The sequence below is a fragment of the Oxyura jamaicensis genome, unplaced genomic scaffold (genome assembly GCF_011077185.1).
Source record: "Oxyura jamaicensis isolate SHBP4307 breed ruddy duck unplaced genomic scaffold, BPBGC_Ojam_1.0 oxyUn_random_OJ142, whole genome shotgun sequence".
NCBI classification, from domain to species: domain Eukaryota; kingdom Metazoa; phylum Chordata; class Aves; order Anseriformes; family Anatidae; genus Oxyura; species Oxyura jamaicensis.
In genome coordinates, this window is record NW_023305679.1 from 68,545 (window position 1) to 84,712 (window position 16,168).

The 16,168-nt window shown below is 47.1% G+C and overlaps 1 long non-coding RNA gene across 1 annotated transcript; it reads right to left on the reverse strand.

Annotated features, from left to right (window-relative positions):
- Positions 1 to 4,271: 4,271 nt before the first annotated feature.
- Positions 4,272 to 15,689, reverse strand: LOC118158790. The gene is made up of 3 exons (XR_004746897.1): positions 15,570 to 15,689; positions 9,536 to 9,538; positions 4,272 to 4,296 (listed from the first exon to the last, which is right to left on the reverse strand). It is a non-coding gene; the product is annotated as an uncharacterized LOC118158790 (long non-coding RNA).
- Positions 15,690 to 16,168: the final 479 nt, after the last annotated feature.

A 16,168-nucleotide genomic window follows, 5' to 3' on the forward strand; every position in this document is an offset into this window, starting at 1 on the left:
ACTAAGGAGACTACAAACATGATGTTGGCATAGTCTGTAGGCTGAGGTGTGGGAAGGGACTTTATGAATTTAATCATTGACATACAGATCTCTCAGTGCAATGCCCTAGGAGTCTCGGTCTCCTGTACAATCCTGAAAATACATTACCATGAAACCTGCCTCCCCTCCACTGAAGGAATCTGAAATCATAGAATACAGAAATAAACCTTACCTTTCAGATACATCAAGCCTTGGTCTTCTTCTTGAAATGCTCCCTCATAAATGCCATTCTCTAGAGCATCTTCTACTCTGCACTGGAGAAACTGAGAGAACCATCCTGACAGATGCCTTCAGGCATCAGATGTGCCAGCTGTAGAAGATCGCTCTGGCAAGTAAATCTACTTTTCCCAGCTCTGCCCAGGAGCTCCCCTTGGGCCCAGGAGTCCAGCCCAGCTCAGTAGCACAGCACCCGACAATGGCATCGCTTGCTCTGTGCCACTGGGCACAGAGTGTCCCCAAGGCCTCAGAGCTGTCAGCTCCTGAAGGCAGCAGGATCTCTCCTGGGGTGTGTTGTTTGAAGCAGACTGAAGTCAACTCCAACTGCTCCTTTCTGAACACGGGAGAGACTGATTTTAGAAGTGTGATTTGTGCTATTGGACTATGGTTTTCAAACATGATTTTGTGGTTTATGCCAGCAGGCAGCTCAGAACCAAACAGGTGTGTGCTCACTGACCTCTCCGTTGAGATGGGGGAGAGAATCAGGAAAAAAAATTTCCAAGATCACATGTTGAGATAAGGACATATTAATAGGACAGAAAGGGAAGAGAAATAATAACAATTATTATTATTATTATTATTATTACAGGATGTACAAAGCAAGTAATGCACAATGCAATTGATCATCTACCACTGACTGATGGCCATCCCATCCCTGAGCATTAGTCTCCCTCACCCTGGCCAGCTTGCATCAGGATTTTCTGTGCAGGTCCCTTGACCTTGTTTTGTTTGGGGGCAAAACTAGCTTTCAGAAGGATTCGGATTCTGCTTCTCAAAAATGTCTTCTGCTGTTGACCACATGATGATGCCATCAATGTACAGCTGCTGTTCAGGAACTTCCCCCAGTTTCAGGGCAGTCTGGATCAGTCCATGGCAAATGGTAGGGCTCTGCTTCCAGCCCTGAGGCAGTCGATTCCACGTCGACTGGACGCCTCTCCAAGTGAATCAAACTAGTATTCATTTTCTCTAGTATTCATAGTATTTTTTACTGTGTTTAGAGGACTGCGCACTGGAAACTGGAGCAGCAATTTCTCAGAAGAACCCCTTTTTGTGAATGTATTACCTTGCAATTCATATATATGTGCCTCTAGGATGGAAGTAGATTTTTATTCCCATTTGTTCATGTCCTGTCCCTAGTCACACAGGTAAAACCACAGGGTGGAACATGGTGTGTACCCACCTGTCCTGGTTTCAGCTAGGACAGAGTTAATTTTCCTCCTAGTAGCTGGTAGGGTGCTACGTTTTGGATTTAGGAGGAGAATAATATTGATAACACACTGATGTTTTAATTGCTGCAGAGCAGTGCTTACACTAAGCCAAGGACTTTTCAGCTTCTCGCTCTTCCCTGCCAGGGGACGTGCTGGGGGTTCAGCAGGAGCTGTGAGGGGACAGACCCAGGACAGCTGACCCAAACTGGCCAAAGGGGTAAAGGGGTACTCCATACCACCTGACGTAATGCTAAACAATATATAGGGGTGGCTAGCCAGGTTGAGGGGGGGGGGGGGGAGCAGCGGGACAATCTCGGCATTATTGTTATTATTATTATTGTTGTTGTTGTTGTTGTTATTTTCCTGACTTAATAAACTGTCTTTATCTCAATCACAGGCTTCACTCTCCCATTCCTCTCCCCCATCCCAGAGACGGAGGGGGGAGGGTGAGCAACAGCTGTGTGGTGTTTAGCTGCCAGCCAGGTGAAACCACAACAGAAAGGTGTTGGTTGAGCTGCTGACATAGTCATAAGACCTAGTCAAAGACCTTGGAAAGGAAATATTGATCAATGACATTCATTGGGACTCAGAAAAGGCAGATGTCAAATCCATTTTCTACTAGAAGCATGAGCAGAAGAATGATTATGCCTAATCAAGAATTAAAATGCCAGCTTTAACCCTAGCCCTCAACCAAGAACTAAACAAAACTTTAACCCACAAAGCTTGCCCTTATCCTACACCTTGAGCAGTCATCTTGAGCAGAACACCATTCCTTCCCTCAAAGGCCTTGCCATTCCATAAGCCCTAGAAGGTTGTCCATCTGACGTCATGCTAAACAATATATAGGGATGGCTAGCCGGGGTGCGGGGGCCGACTGCTCAAGTATAGGCTGGGCATCAGTCAGCGGGTGGTGGGAAATTGTATTGTGCATCACTTGTTTCATACACATTATTATTATTATTATTATTTTCCTGTCTTAATAAACTGTATCTCAACTCAGAGGCTTCACTTTTCCATTTATCTCCCCCATCCCAGAGAGGGAGGGGGGAGGTGAGCAAACAGCTGTGCAGAGTTTAGCTGCTGGCTGGGTTAAACCACAACAAAGGTGACCTCTAATCACTAAATATTAAATTGAACACCTAATTCCCAAAGGCTTCCACCACATACACAACACATCTCATCTTCAACCCCACTCCTACCCCTCAGTTCAGCTGTTTGTCCCATTGGGGCAGGGCATGGACTGTGAGGTTCTTGAGCAAAGAGTCACTCTCCATTTTTTTTATAAGCCCCCTTCAAGTACTGAAAGGCTGCAATGAGGTCACCCAGGAGCCTTCTCTTCTCCAGGTTTAGCATCCCCAGCTCTCTCAGCCTTTCCTCATAGGAGAGGTGAACCAACTTCGTGGCCCTCCTCTGGACGTGTTCTAAGATTCACATCCTTCTTGTGCTGGGGGCCCCAGACATGGATGCGGGACTCCAAGTAGAGCGTCGCAAGGGCAGAGCAGGGGCACAATCACCAGCCTTCTCCTGCTGGCCACTCTTCTCTTGATGCAGTCCAGGATGCAGTTGGCCTTCTGGGCTACAAGCGCACATTGCTGACTCATATCGAGCTTTTCATCCAGCAGAACACCCAAGTCCTTCTCTCCAGGCTGCTCTCAATGATTTCTTCTCCTAGCCTATGCTCATGTCTGGGATTTCCCTGGCCCAGCTGCAGCACCTTGCACTTGGACTTGTTGAACCTCCTTAGGTTCACATGGGCCCAAATTTCAAGCTTGTCCAGGACTCTTTGGATGGCATCCCTTCCTCAGTTGCATCTACTACACCACTCAGCTTGATGTCATCTGCACACTTGCTGAAGGTGCACTCGATCCCACTGTCTATGTCATTGATAAAGATATTAAACAGTACCAGGACAGACCCCTGAGGTACACCACTCATTACCAGCCTATACTTGGACACAGAGCCATTGACCACCACTCTCTGGGTGTGACCTTCAATCCAACTCCTTCTCCACTGAATGGTGCACCCATCAAATGCATATCTCTCCAATTTGGAGACCAGTATGTCATGTGGGACCGTACCTAAGGTGTTACAGAAGACAAGTAGATGACATCGGTTGGTCTTGCCTTGTTGTCTGATGTGGTCACTCCATTGCAGAAAGCCACAAGATTGGACAGGCATGACTTACCCTTTGGTGAAGCCATATTGGCTGTCTTGAACCACCTTTTTGTCTTCCGTGTGCCTTCACATTGATTCCAGGAGGATCTTTCCCATGATCTCACCAGGCACAGAGGTGAGGCTCACCATTCTGTAGTTCCCTGGGTTCTCCTTTCTACCCTTAATCAAAAGGGGAGTGATGTTTTCCTTTTTCCAGTCACTAGGGACTTCACCCGACTGCCAGGACTTTTCAGATATGGTGGAGGAAGGCTGGGGAACTACATCAGCCAGTTCCCTCAGGACCCTGGGATGCAAATCATCAGCCCCCATAGACTTGTATGTGTTGAGTTTCATCAGGTGATCTCGAACCTGCTCTTCACTTACAGTGGGTGGGACTTTGTTCCCCCAGCCTCCCTCTATGGTTCAGGGAAATGAAAGACTTGGGAAGCCTGACTGGCAGTGAAGTCTGAAGTAAAGCCATTGTTGAGTACCTCAGCCTTCTCCATGCCTGCCATTACCAGTTCACCCTTCTCATCCATCGGAGAGGGTACACTCTCCTTGGCCTTTCTTTTCTGAGCAACATATCTATAGAATCTCTTCCTGTTATTCTTTGCATCCCTTGCCAAGCTCAGTTCCATCTGTGCCTTCACTTTCCTTATCCCATCCCTGCACATCAAAACTGAAATATGCGTGAGGGCCTGGGAAAAGTAACCCTGGATCAATAGAAGCCATTTGGGAAACAAAACTTGTAGGTAGGAAGCACAATTCTGTGGACAGGCAAACCTGATGGGCATATTGTGGAAGATGCTGCTAAAGAGTTTGTGTGCTTTTCCCTCCTGACTACAATGCCACTTCCTTCTCAGGAATGGAGTAGCAAACAGACATGAGACAGATACTCTGAGCTCATGAATGTCATCAGAAACCTGATCCCAACAAGATATGGGGAGGTCAGGAGCAGCATGGCCAAGAGAGATGTGAGATTTTGGGGTGGGAAGAAGAACATGGCCTGCAGAAAGTAATGTTTTCAGAAAGGTAAGAAAGGTCATTTAATGTCAGTGCAGCAGTAACACTTAAAACAGTCATGTATGGCCCTTACCTTATTTTAACCGATAGTTTTGATCCCTAAACCTAAATAAACTCCATCACTCTCAGAGGAATCAATTTTATTCCTTGCTCACCCTAATCCCTTCCCAAACACTAGCATAAAAATATTTTATTTAACATTAGACAAGTTTTTGGCAGACCTAAAAAAACCCTAAACCACACAATTTCTCCATACCATAACTGATACCCACCAAAACCTTACCTTTAAAACTTTGCTTAATCTCTAACCCAGAAAGACGAGCCCTTGTCCCTTGGGAACTAGAAAATGGTCAGCTCTGCCTCAGGATCTCTGGCCCCAGCAGGAGGAATGTGACCATGGAAGGGACTATGAGGTCACTTCTCTCTCTGCAGTTGATATGGCAGCACCAGGAATGTGTCACAGAAAGGGACTGTGAGGTCACTTGTGTATGTAGGTGGCAGGTCACCCTTGGCTTCCACCTGGGATCTGTACTTTTCAGGTGACATCTGCCAGTGGCCCTGGTAGGCCAGAAGAAGGCACCTGGTTGGCATGCTGCCTACATACCCAGCAGGACCCATGCAGAAAGAAGGCCCACACATGGATTGTCCTGTCCCTTCTACTTGAGTCCATAACTGGACAGCAGGAGGCACAAGGCTTGGGTGTGTCTAGCCAAGAAGCTGCAAGGCCAGCAGCAGGCCCATGGCTTGGAAGATGCTAGTGAGGTGAATTCTGTCTGGTGGGCTGTCAGGCTGCAAGAAGGGTGGTGGGTTGGGAGGCCTGCTTTAGGAGTGGTTTCCACCCTGATGGAGCTTTCTTTGGAAGTAGGAAAGAGCAGGAGAGAAAAAACTGCCACAAAGTGCACCTTGGAAGATTGGCACTGGCCATGACGAGGAAGAAATGTCCCTCACAGAATACTTCTGTCGTGCCAGAGGTCACCTAAAGAGGGTCTGTGATCAGACCATGGCTTTGTGTTTCAAGGAACAGCTGGTGAGTGTTGACAAGACATTGGTGAAATGGAAATGCTGGCAATAGAGCAAGGTGGTGAACTGAGATGGGTGTCTGAAAACTTCAGGGAAATAGGGGAAAGTGTGGGAGAGCACGAGAAAGTCTGGAGAGGATAAAGTAGAGGGTGCTAACAAAAATGGAAGTCCCCAAAAGCCAGACATCATTGTCCCTTGTCTAGAGCATATGAGGAGACAAGACATATTCATTACAATGGGGCCTCATTGCTGCTCCGTACAGAGCATGGGAGGTGTCATACTGTTGTTCTTCTCATGGCATCACACTGCCCACCACATCTCACAGATCCCCAGGAAAAGCCCTGAGCCAGACATGGGGTACAGGATCTCCCCTCCAGGAGCTGGTGGCAGGCATTGGCCCTTCTGCTTCATCAAAACAAACCAATACCTTACTCAGCACAGTGCCTTTGCCTGTCTGTAATCATGGCCTCCAATTACCTGCCCTAAAAAGTCCCTGGGGAGGCTTTCTTAGTAGCAGCCCTCAGTGGGGCTCATTAATACTCCAAGTCACTTCAACTTTTCCTTCTGATTTTACCTTCTCAAGTAATTGCATCATTCTCCTCTCAGCACCTGAGCACCATAGCCTCAGCACCAAAATACACCATAGAACTCATTAAAATGCAGAAACTCCTAGGGTGCCGTATCTCTCCCACAGTTTTCTTTAAGACTTGTAGTGCTTTTTGCAGAGCTTTCATGGTATAGTTAAGGACTAAGATTTCAAAGAGCATATAATAAAAATATTTTATCACTTTAAAGGACGAATTTTGCTGTGTTAAAGTTTGGATCATCATTCTCCTATTGGTATTGATCCAGGGAGTCTACTTGGAGACCTGCACAGGGAGGAAAAGCAGACTCTTGAGGTCTGACACTGCATGGACAACCTTGTTCCTCACCACCCCAGCCCCTGCCATTTCTCTCATTGGCCACCTGCCATTTCCATCACTTTGGCTTACAACAGTTTTCTGCACAGAAGTCTGAAGCTGGATGTTACAGCTCCTTTGCACCAGCTCCCACCTGCTTTTGTTAGAGACTTGTTTGCACGCAGACACAGAAGGGTGTGATGGTTTTACTCAAGTGGGCAGCCGAGCTTCACCACAATCACTCTCTCACTCCTCTCCTCCTCAAAGAGGAAGGGGGAGAAAAGACAACACAAAGAGCTCGAGATTTGAGATGAGAATAATTTAATTAAAGGGAAGAGGAATAGGGAGAAAAAGAAACAAAAGAAACAACAAGGCCACGCGGAAGCACAAAGAGAAAGGAAAAAAAATTATTCTCTACTTCCCATCAACGAGTGGTGTTCGGCCACGTCCCGGGAAGCAGGGCCTCAAAATGCGTACCGGTTGTTCAGGAGAGACCCTCCCCTACAAGAGCTCCCCTTTTATTGCTGAGTGTGACATCAGGTGTTATGGAATATCCCTTTGGTTGGTTTAGGTCAGCTGCCCTGGTGATGTCCCCTCCCCATCAATTGCCCACCCCCAGCCTACTGGCTCCTGGGGGCTTGGAGGGAGTCCTGTGTAGCAATAGACACAACACTGGAGTGATACCAGTGCTGTTCCAGCTACAAGTGCAGAGCACAGCACTGTGTGGGCTGCTGCAGGGAAAGGTGACTCCATCCAGACAGACCCAATATAACCTCCACCCCTTATTCCATAACATTTCTGTCACACTCAGGTCCCACATAGTTTAGTATATAGATATTTCATCACCATTATTCTGTCTATTAAAGTGTTTATACATCTGTACTTTTCAGTCCACAGGCTTTTTCCCCAAAATGTTCATAAAAGCTGTTGATGGTTTCAGCTTCATCTGTCAAACTGGTCACTCAGGGCAGGCGAAGTTGGTTTTCTTGACACCAGGACCAGCTCAGCTCATGTCACTGTTGCATTTGCCCAGCTCCTTGCGAAGTTGATCTGTCATTGGTTCTGCAGTATCCTCCTACAATGCATAACTTGGATTACAGATTAATTTTCTCTCAAGGTTAAATCTCCTTGAGGCACACACCTGATATCCCCATCCTTCTGCATTACCCACCAGGTATACCCTGGTCCTTGGGCAAAGACAATCCCATGAGTGGGTTTGCCTTTCCCCAAGGCAGGAGCAACCCACACCACCTTCCCCATCCACTTCCCTACATGCACTACGGGGACTTTAGCTTCTCCCACAGTGTGTAGGGATTTTGTTTCAGCAGGACCAGGACGGCTCTCAGACCCCCTGTTGTTAACTAGCCAAGTGGCCTCTGGTAGATTCATGTCCTAATGTTTCCACGTCCCAGCACCCAATGCTCGTAACATAGTTTTTAACAATCCATTGTACCTCTCAACCTTCCCAGAAGCTCGTGGGTGATAAGGGATGTGATATACCCACTCAATGCCATGTCCCTTGGCCCAGGAGGTGACCAAATTGTTTCGAAAGTGACTCCCATTGTCGGATTCAATTCTCTCTGGTGTACCATGTCGCCACAGCACTTGTCTTTCCAGGCCCAAGATAGTGTTTCAGGTGGTGGCATGGTTTACTGGGTATGTTTCCAGCCACCCAGTAGATGCTTCTACCATGGTAAGTATGTAACATTTGCCTTGGTGGGTTTCTGGGAGTGGTCCAATGTAGTCAATCTGCCAGGCCTCACCATATCAAAATCCAAGCCATCTCCCCCTGTTCCAGGGAGACTTTAACCTCATGGCTCGTTTGATTGCAGCACTGGTCTCACACTCATGGGTAACCTGCATGATGGCCTCCATGGTCAGGTCCACCCCTCGATCACGAGCCCATTGGTATGTGGCATCCCTCCCTAGATGTCCTGATGTTTCATGGGCCCATCAAGCTACAAACAGCTCACCCTTACGTCCCCAGTCCAGGTCCAACTGAGCTACTTCAATTTTTGAAGCTCGATCCACTTCTTCATTGTTCTGATGTTCTTTGGTGGCATGATTCTTAGGCATGTGGGCATCTACATGACATACCTTTACAGCCAGGTTTGCTACCCGGGCAGCAATATCTTGCCACAGAGTAGCAGCCCAGATAGGTTTACCTCTGCGCTGCCAGTTGTTCTGTTTCCATTGCTGTAGCCACCCCCAAAGAGCATTTGCCACCATCCATGAATCAGTGTAAAGATACAGTACTGGCCATTTTTCTCTTTCAGCATTTCTAGGGCCAGTTGTATAGCTTTTACTTCTGTATATTGACTCGACTCACCTTCCCCTTCTGTTAGTGTAGCAGACACATAACCACAGCGTGATTATATGAAGGTGCTTTATTCAGCGCTGGAAACCAGGGGCAGGTGTCCAAATCTGGCTTCAAGTCCCGTTACATCCCGATCGCTATTATATCCTAAAAGTTACATATTCATTAGTATTTATTAATATTTACAACATCAGCCTCGCTTCGTATGCTAATTATCTCTCCTCCCATTTGCACATGCGTGGTGCTCTCTGGTGGTCGTCCCGGGGGTCTTCCAGATGAAGTAAGGAGTCATCCTCAGGGTTAAACTTTTCACCTCTTCTCCTTGGTGCATGCTCCTTTTCAGTTCTTGACTTTAATTAGTTCTTGGCTTCAGTCCTAACCCACCTTATCCATCTTATCTTCCTAACAAGGCTCAAGTTGTTCCTGTTCTATCTCTCAAGGTCCGTCTTGTCACTCCTCCATCCTTCTATCATTTTATGTTTTCCTTTATTATATACATGATAATATTTGGCTATGAATCTCCTATCTCATTATCAAAAATTGTTTCTTAACCCTAACACTTCCATGGCCTCCACAACTTGTCGGGTGGGACTCCACACAGCAGCTTTCCATTTCCGATGGCTCCCTACCACACGGCAGGATCCGTCAGTGAAAAACACATACTGCTTTCTGTCTTCTGGCAACTCATTGTATGGTGGTGCCTCTTCAGCATGAGTTATCTCTTCTGTTGGTATTCCAAAATCCCTGCCCTCTGGCCAGTCCATAACCTCTTCCAGGATTCCTGGGCAGTTGGGTTTCCCCCTTCGAGCCTGCTGTGTAACTAACGCTACCTACTTACTCCATGTAGCATCAGTTGCATGATGTGGAGTGGGGATTTTTCCTTTGAACATCCAATGTAACACAGGTAGCCATGGGGCCAAGAGGAGTTGTGCTTCTGTACCAACAACTTCTGAAGCAGCTCGAATCCCCTCATATGCTGTTAATATTTCCTTTTCAGTTGGGCTTCTGATCCTCAATAGCCCCAGCTCCAGAACCCCAGAGGTCGACCTTGAGTTTCTCCTGGGGTCTTCTGCCAGAGGCTCCAGGTGAGGCCATGCTTCCCAGCTGCAGTGTAAAGTATGTTTTGCACAGCTGGTCCAGTACGGACAGGCCCAAGGGCTACTGCACGAGCTATTTATTGTTTGATTTGTTCAAAGGCCTGTTGTTGCTCAGGGCCCCACTCGAAAGAGTCACTCGATATAGAGGACTCACAAGCTGGCTATAGCCTGGAATATGCATTCTCCAAAATCCCACAAGGCCTAGAAAAGCTTGTGTTTCTTTTTTGCTAATTGGTGGAGACATAACCATTATTTTGTTGATCACATCCGTCGGAATGTGGCAACGTCCATCCTGCCATTTTACCCCCAAGAACTGGATTTCCTGTGCGGGTCCCTTGACCTTACTCTGTTTAATAGAAAAGCCAGCTTTCAAGAGAATTTGAATTATTTTCTTCCCTTTCTCAAAAACTTCTTCTGCTGTGTTACCCCATACGATGATATCATCAATGTACTGCAAGTGTTCAGGAGCAATGTACTGCAAGTGTTCCAGTGTCATCTGGATCAGTCCATGGCAAATAGTAGGGCTATGTTTCCACCCCTGGGGCAGTCGATTCCAAGTATACTGAATGCCTCTCCAAGTGAAAGCAAACTGTGGCCTGCATGCTGCTGCTAGAGGGATGGAGAAAAATGCATTAGTGATGTCAATTGTGGCATACCACTTGGCTGCCTTTGATTCCAGTTCGTACTGGAGTTCTAGCATATCTGGCACTGCGGCACTCAGTGGTGGCGTGACTTCATTGAGGCCCCAATAGTCCACTGTTAACCTCCACTTGCCATTAGACTTTCGCTCTGGCCATATAGGACTACTGAAGAGTGAGTGAGTTTTGCTGATCACTCCTCATCTCTCCAGATGATGAACTAAGTCATGGATAGGGATCAGGGAGTCTTGATTGGTGCGATATTGCTGCCGGTGCACAGTTTTAGTTGCAATCGGCACTTGTTGTTCTTCAGTCCTCAGCAATCCTATGGCAGAAGGGTCTTCTGAGAGATCGGGTAGGGTAGACAGCTGCTTAATCTTTTCTGCGCTCAAAGCAGCTATGCCAAAAGCCCACTGGTACCCTTTTGGATCCTTGAAGTACCCTTTCTTGAGGTAGTCTATGCCGAGGATGCATGGAGCCTCTGGGCCAGTCATGATGGGGTGTTTTTGCCACTCATTGCCAGTTAGACTCACTTCAGCTTCCAATAGTTAGCTGTTGGGATCACCCTGTCACTCCAGAGATAGAGATAAGTTCTGCCCCTTGGTGGCCTGATGGCATTAGGGTACACTGTGTGCCTGTGTCCATTAAAGCTTTATATTTCTGTGGTTCCGGTGTGCCAGGCCATTGAATCCACACAGTCCAGTAAATCCGGTTGTCCCTCTCCTCTGCCTGGCCAGAGTCAGGGCCCCACTAGTCCTGGTTGTAGCATCTGTCAATTAATTCTTCCAAATGTGAAGCAGAGGTCTCTTTGTCAGGGTCAGGAGTAATGCTAGCCTTTCTACTGCCTCTGGGGGATTGCCCAACAGAAACTGGGGCAGCAATCCTCCTAGGGGCCTCTTTTCTTGTTGCCATATCTTTCCACAGTTCACGTACCCAAGCAGCTAGGACCAAGGTCAGTTCACCATCCCACTTCCTCATATCTTCCCCATGGTCACGTAAATAAAGGCACAAGGTACCCCGTGGTGTGCGTCCTGGATTCTCCCTTGCTTGAGCTGGAGACTGCTGGCACTTAATGGCTGAAAGATTCTTCCATCTAGGTGAGGAGGAAGTTATGTGTTCCTCTAACTGTTGGGACTGTCTCTCCACGGCTGAAATGCAGGCCCATATTGGGGCAGTGAGATTTTCTTCATATTTATGAAGCTGAATGGACACAGTGTCCACTGTTGGCCCCATCCCCTCATCCCAATTCATTGCTGCCAGTGTGCTGGCATGTGATGAGGGTGCAGCCCGTACAAACTTCCACCACATGGATGTTGTGCACTGGACTTCATCGGGATCTTTAGGTGTCTGGGCATTGTCCAAATCACTATAAATCATCTCCAACACATCTACTTCCCTCAGTTGCTGGAGACCTTTATCCAAGGTGGCCCACTTGCCTACTTGATATACAATGTCTTCCTTATGGAGATACCTTTCTTTCACAGCTGCCAGGAGTCGCCTCCAGAGGCTGAGGACCTGTGCCTCTCTCCCAATTACTCTGTCAATGAGCCTTTCTCTAGAGAGGGATCCCAGCTGCTTGGCTTCACTGCCTTCTAGTTGTATTGTGCTTCAAAATACTCAATAATCCAGTTCATCTGTGAGATTAAACATACAGTCTAAGCAGCAGAAAGGACACTGAAATGCAGCCTAACATGAAGAAAGATGTTGATTGCTGGTGTAGAAGCAGACTTTTTTGTGACACGACCAATGCAGTATATGCTGCAGGAAAAGGTCTGAGGACTGCGTTAAAGGCGTAGGCCAGCACCAATGTACTGAAGGCCCTTTTGTATGAATGCAGATGACTTTGCAAGACCTTTACAATTGGCATTTTGAAACAACAAATGCATCTTGGTAGTAGCAGATCCTGTTAGCAACTGGACAGAAGTGACCCCCTGGAAAAACAGGTTGGAGGCTGTTACCACAAAGTTGCTGTCCATCATCTGTCCTCCATGGGGTCTACTCTTCACCATAGAAATGAATTTAAAAACCCACTTTTTCACAGCCATTAAATGAGCATGACCACATCGACAGCTTACACGTCACACCATGGCTCTGTCACCCCACAGGGCAGGAGACAGGGAGGTGAGAGCCAAGGGACACATTTGGCTGTGGAAGGTGGGGCCCAGCAGAGACAAGTAGTCAAGGCAGTGGGGTGGGGGAGGCCAGGAGAAGCAGCACAAGGGGTGGTACTGCTTGTGAGGTCCTGGTTTCAGCCAGGATAGAGCTAATTTTCCTCCTAGTAGCTGGTAGGGTGCTACGTTTTGGATTTAGGATTTTGGATTGATACATGGAGCCCAAAGTCGGTCATGGACTAGGCAAACTCAGTGTATATTCTATATACCAGAGATGAAAATGGTGATTAACTGGAATGTACTGGAAAGGGTGTAACCTGAGCATGACATAAAAGGTATGGAATTAGGGGTGATTGAATGTCCTGGTTTCAGCTGGGATAGAGTTAATTTTCCTCCCAGTAGCTGGTAGGGTGTTGTGTTTTCGATTTAGGATGAGAAGAGTGCTGATAACATGCTGATGTTTTAATTGCTGCAGAGCAGTGCTTACACTAAGCCAAGGACTTTTCAGCTTCTCGCTCTGTCCTGCCAGGGGACAGGCTGGGGGTGCAGCAGGAGCTGTGAGGGGACAGACCCAGGACAGCTGACCCAAACTAGCCAAAGGAGTATTCCATACTATCTGATGTCATGCTAAACAATATATAGGGGTGGCTAGCCAGGTTGGAGGGAACAGCTCTCAGGGATAGGCTGGGCATCAGTCAGCGGGTGATGAGCAATTGCATTGTGCATCACTTGTTTTGTACACATTATTAGTAGTATTACCATTATCGTTATTATTATTATTTTCTTTTCTTTTCTGTCCTAATAAACTGTCTCGATCTGAACACACGTTCATTTTCTCGTTTCTTTCCCTCATCCCAGAGAGGGAGGGGGAAGGGTGAGCGAACAGCTGTGTGGTGCTTAGCTGCTGGCCGGGTTAAACCACCACAAAGCCCCAGCAAAGGAGTCTGGCGAGTGATTCGTTGCAGCCCTGAGGCAATGGCAGTGACACCATGAGCTGGGTCTGCCTCCCAGCCTGCCCAAAGACCTTGCACATACACTAAGCAGAACACGACCTAAGAACACCCCACCCTCCCACTACACATTTACTTAATCTCTAACCCAGAAAGGTAAACCCTAATCCTATACACAAACACCTAACACTCAAAGCCCCTGTTCCTGTGCATTAACCTTCTAACTTTTAACCCTTTTCCTAACCCTTACCTTTAGGTGCTTGGCCCTTTTGGGCAGGGCAGAAATTTTGAGGTTACTGTGCAGTCACATGGCATTCATAGATGAATGTGAGGGGCCATGGAACTGATCAGCTTGTAAGCCACAAGGAAGAGATGGGTGGGAATGCTCTGATGAGCTCAGCTCTGCCTCAGGATCCCCTGCATCAGCAGGAGGAATGTGACTGTGGCGGTCACTGTGAGGTCACTTCAGTCTCTGCAGTTGATAGGGCAGCAGCAGGAACATGTCACAGAAAGGGACTGTGAGGTCACTTCTGTCTGTAGGTGGCAGGTCACCCTTGGCTTAGACCTGGGATCTGTACTTTTGGGCTGACATCTGCCAGTGGCCCTGGTAGGCCAGCAGAAGGCACCAGGTTGGCATGCTGACTGTGGGATCTCCTCTGTCTATATACCCAGCAGGACCCACAGAGAAATAAGGCCCACATATGGGCTGTTGTGTCCCTTCTGCTGATTGGACATGATTGGACAGCAGGAGGCATATGGATTGGAAGTTAATGGTGAAGTGAGTTCTGTATGGTTGGCTGACAAGCCACAAGAAACCTGGTGGGTTCAATGCCTACTTTATGAGTGGATTCCAACCTGATAGACCTTTCTTTGATAGTAGGAAAGAGCAGGAGAGAAAAAAACTGCCACAAAGTGCACCTTGGAAGGTTGTCAGTGACCACAAGGAAGAAGAAATGTCCCTCAAAAGCTAGTGCTGTGGCACCAGAGGTCACCTAAAGAGTGTCTGTGATCAGATCTTGTTTTTGTATTTCAAGGATCAGCTGGTGAGTGTTGATGAGACATTGGTGAAATGATGGAAATGCCAGGATGAGAACAAGGTGGTGAACAGAGATGGGTTTCTGTAGTCTTCAAGGAAATAGGTCAGAGTTTGGGACAACATAGGAAAGCCTGCAGGGTATAAGGCAGATGATGCTGGCAAGATTGGCAGGCCCCAACAGTCCCGACGGTTCTGTACCCTTGGCTAGAGCTCATGAGGAGACATGTTATACTTGTTGCAATGGAGCCTCATTGCTTCCTTGCAACACTGTGCAGAGGCTGGGAGGTGTCATACCAGGATTCTTCTCATGGCATCACACTGCCCACCACATCCCACAGACCCCAGGCAGAGCCCTGAGCCAGATATTGGGGTGCAGGATCTCCCCTCCAGTAGCTGGTGGCAAGCCTTGGCCCTTCTGCTTCATCAAAATATTTCTTATCACAATGCCTCTGCCTATCTGTAATCATGGCCTCCAATTATCTGCCCTAACAAGTCCCCGGGGAGGCTTCACTAGTAACAGCCCTCAGTGGGGCCCATTAATACTCTGTCACTTCAACTTTTCCTTCTCAGTTTACTTTCTCAAGCAATTGCATCATTCTCCTCTCAGTACCTGAGCGTCATAGACTCAGCACCAAAATACACCATGGAACTCATTAAAATGCAGAAACTCCTAGCACCTCTTACATAGTTTTCTTCAACTGTTCAGCTAATTGGAGAGCTTTCCTGCTGTAGTTAAGGAAGAAGATTTCAAAAAGTACCTAATAAAAATATTTTCTCATGTTAAAGGATGCGTTTATTTGAATTTTGGTTTGGAGCATTTTAATTGATATTGATCCAGGTGTCTCCTTTGGAGACCCGAACTGGGAGGAAAAGCAGACTCTTGAGGTCTGACACTGCGTGGACAACCTTGCTCCTCACCCCCCCAGCCCTGACATTTCTCTCATTGGCCACCTGGTGCTTGCATCACTTACCTTCCTAACACCAGACTTCTCTGCACCTAAGTCTGCAGCTGGATGTTACACCCCATTTGCACCAGCTCCCACCTGCTTTCCTTAGAGACCTGGCTGTGGACAGCTGAAGAAGGGTTTTTCCTATTTCCAACCAAATAACATGAAAACATACAGTAATTTAATTATTAAAAAAAAAAAAAAAAAAAAAAAAAGCAAAAAAAGCTCACATGTATGCCTCCTGCGAAGTTTACCTCCCCAAAAGGATGACTGTACAAGAAGCATTTTATACTGATAGATAGGAAATTAAAAATGATAGTGTTAGTATTAACCCATATCATGAATTTAATGATAATTGATGAGGATCTTGGTAAGGAAAAAATTAGACAGACTGCTGATAGACAGGTAAGCTGGGCTGCTTCTTTTTCAAAGCTGAAAGCAGCAAGTGGGTCAGTGAGAGCAGTCTGAATGATCAAAGAGTAAGGGGAGGGCAAACCAGGAGAATAATGGGAA